The sequence below is a fragment of the Myotis brandtii genome, unplaced genomic scaffold (assembly GCF_000412655.1).
Source record: "Myotis brandtii unplaced genomic scaffold, ASM41265v1 scaffold186, whole genome shotgun sequence".
Taxonomy (NCBI): Eukaryota; Metazoa; Chordata; class Mammalia; order Chiroptera; family Vespertilionidae; genus Myotis; species Myotis brandtii.
In genome coordinates, this window is record NW_005356905.1 from 102,707 (window position 1) to 106,471 (window position 3,765).

At 38.5% G+C, this 3,765-nt stretch overlaps 1 pseudogene; it reads left to right on the forward strand.

The window, feature by feature from the left end:
• The first annotated feature begins 209 nt into the window (after window positions 1-209).
• On the forward strand, window positions 210-3,044 carry LOC106725751 (annotated as a pseudogene).
• Window positions 3,045-3,765: the final 721 nt, after the last annotated feature.

Below are 3,765 nucleotides of genomic sequence, written 5' to 3' on the forward strand. Positions count from 1 at the left end.
TTGGGAAGAAATGGTGGTTAGAAGCCCTACAACTAAAGAGTTAATGTCGTGCTCTCCTCTGTGCAGTGGCTCCCTGCTGCTGGGCTAAGACAAAGGAGTGCCTCCTGGGGGACCCTGTGTGCTGCTGGGGCAGGGCAGCTGAGGAGGCAGACTTGGGAAGAAGAAGACAGGCTCCTGAGAGGAAGTGGGGTAACCCAGGTAGGTTAGCCATGGTAATGGTTTATCCAAGGCAGTCTCTCTTCTGGGTAAAGAAATCGGACTCAAAGACTTTGGGAATCCTAGGCCAGCAGAAAAACAAGACAACAGAACTGAAAGGAAAGAAATACACAACTCCACCTATTAAAATTTTACTAAATTACAACAGTTTTGCCAAAAAAAAAGCCATCACTGAAATATTTCTACTTTCCCCATCATTTTAGAGAGGAAAGGGTGTTTTCTCCCACTTTCCCACCTCCATTCCCACCCCACCTCCTCCAAGAGATGGGGAATCATCATTTCAGAGTAAGAGCCAGTTCTTTAAACCAAATAAATTTAGTTTTATGAACAATTTCCTATAAATCCATATCTTTCTCACTTTGATTTGGAGCAGTAACAATTCTTTTATGCACTGTATACAATCGATCAATGATTGGTATTAGGGAACCATTGATTTTTGGGTACTCCAGCTTCCCTTAGGGCAGCGGTTCTCAACCTGTGGGTCACCAACCTGTGGATCGTGACCCCTTTATGGGTCGAACGACCCTTTCACAGGGGTCGCCTAAGACCATCGGAAAACATATATCAGCGGTTCTCAACCTGTGGGTCACCACCCCTTTTGGGGTCGAATGACCCTTTCACAGGGGTTGCCTAAGACCATCGGAAAACACATATATAATTACATATTGTTTTTGTGATTAATCACTATGCTTTAATTATGTTCAATTTGTAACAATGAAAATACATCCTGGGGGGAAAACCAAGATGGCGGCATAGGTTACAAATTTACAATGAAGTAGCAACGAAAATAATTTTATGGTTGGGGGTCACCACAGCATGAGGAACTGTATTAAAGGGTCGCGGCATTAGGAGGGTTGAGAACCACTGCCTTAGGGAATCTGAGATACAGCGGCAGACTCACCACTGGAAAGAGTTTTCTGTGCTCACTGTCTCCTCTCCCTCACCCTCCCTTCATCTTTCAAGGCTTTCTTCCCAGTCCCATCACTTCACTGAAACTGGTCTTAGTAAGGTGACCAGCAAATTCCTACTGACCCAATGGGATGGACACTTCTCAGACATCTTTCTTCATCTAGTGCCATGGGAAACTGTTGGTCATTCCCATCATTGTGTGTGTGTGTGTGTGTTTCCCCCTCTAGTTTTATTACACTTTACCCCCAGAGAATCAGGTTCTGCTTTTTCTCACTTTTCACACACAACCGAGTTAGACAAGATTTTAACTACAAAATATTAACAATAATAAGATTGATAGGTATTTTGTATGGGAAACATTGGAAGTTTTTTTTTTATTTCTATGTGGTAATACATATGTAACATTGCCAAGTACAATGATTTAAGAAAGTGGATATTTGCTTTTTTTTTAAATGATACTCAAAAGAGGGTACAATCAAGTTTTACCTGTAATTACTCATAATGAGAAAAACATACCAAAAAATGGTTTTATCCAAGCCCTAGAGGATGATTATATTTTCCTTGCAGCTTACTCAATTGAATTTAACTACAAAATTACCCCCAAAATCAAGTTTTAAAGGCATTAAAAGCAATTATTTATGGGCAGTGTTTTTTGTCCCCATTTCTGTAAAGATAGCATTACATCTTAAATTTATGTCTAAAATATAACTGTAGTTGAAATATTATTTTCCATAATACTGACATATAAAATATACATATATTTTTTGTACTGCACATTTTAGAGTTTAGCTCTATCATGGGATAAAATTGACCTTTTTCCTCTTCTTAAAACCTTAGGGTTTCTAGAGGTAAATCATTAAGTAATCAAAGTACTAAACACAAACTTATCCTTATTACTAACCTAAGAGTTTATTCATTTAATTTTAAGAAACATTTCTGAGATTCAAATAACCTCTTATAGAGCCTTCCCTAATCCTTGCACAGAGTAGGTGCTCAACATTTATTTAATTGAATCCTTCAAAGAGATGATGCAGCATCTACATGCTTGATTTGTGTCTTTCATTTGTCACCTTTTAATCTGTATTAAGTTATTTCTATGTATTTCATATCACTAATGATCCTATTAGTTTCTTGAGGTAGGAATCATGTCTTGTATATTTTTGTCTACTTCATAGCAACTAGCACCTTTCATGCTGCAAATGTTAAATAAATAATTTGCACTAAGGGGAAATAAAAGGGGGCTGAATACAAAACCTTATGAAAACCTGTAGCAAACTTCAAACTTGTGAAAGGTTAGAAAAATTGTCTTTGAAATTAGGAATGAGGCCAAAAGACCTGCTACCATCACTTGTATTCATTATTGATTGATGAACTGGAGATTCAGGTAGGTATAATGAAAGAGAGAAAAAGAAAACAAGAAAAAACAAATTAGAGAGAGAGAGAGAGAGAGAGAGAGAGAGAGAGAGAGAGAAATGAAGGGAGGACTGGAAGGAGGGAGGGAGGGAGAGAGGAAGGAATAAGAGAGGGAAGGAAAGGCTCAACCAAAGTACAAGCCTGGCGCCTGGCCACTTTACCCCCTATCCTCGACCCAGCTGGATATGACATATCTCCAGAAGTCCGAAGGCGCAAGCCAAGCATTTGGCCATAAGATCCCAGCTTAAAGGGGAGTACCTGCTTCAGTGCAAGGCCCCCAACCACTGAGCGCTCATTGAAGATCCTGCTTTGACTCATTGGACCTACACAAGAATAGCAAATATCTATCCCAATTTCAGACCCATCCTAAGAACTCACTCCTAGGAGTTGTGGTTGGAATTGGGCCTCTTGTCTTCTAGTATTACGTTTTTAAAGCTGACAGAGACAGGAAAGAAAAACTTACCCAGGAAGGAAAATTGAGTAAAAAATTTAACATCTCATATTAAGCCTGACAATGATGACTATATGTATTATTGTTTAATAAATCTATTAATCATTAATAAAAAAGAAAGAAGGAAAGAAGGAAGGAAATAGCAGTGAAAATTAATGAACCAGAGTTTAACTGCTAACATGGATGAATCTCAGAAATGAAATTAAGCAAAATAAACATATATAAACCATGAATCTTTGCAGAAACTACAGTTGCCTAAACCATTCTTTACTTTCTTCTTTGTAATAGATTACCAATATTACTTAGTAAATTGCTTCCCAGAATAAGGGGGACCTTTCACCTTTGTATAGTCATGTGATTTAGTTCTGGCCAATGAGCTGTAAGTGGAAGTGATGACTTGGACTTCAGAACTTCTTAAAGGTGTTCTGCTCACTGCTAATGACCATTTTTTGCCCTTATTTGCCATTATGTAAATTTAATGGGTAAAACTCAAGCAATGAACTTTAGATGATGTTTAAAATGGAAGCCATGAGCTAGGATGAAGCAGATTCTTGGGTATCACCATATCAGCCCTGGATTGGCCTATTTTCGGATTTCTTTATGTGATAGAGGAATAACTTGCTTTTATTTTTTTCCTGATGCAGGTGTAAATGTGATTTAAAAACATGCAAATCAGCTCAGCCAGTGTGGCTCATTAGTTGAACATAGACCTATGAACCAGGAGGTCAAGGTTCAATTCATGGTCAGGGGACATGCCCAGGTTGCAGGCTTGATCC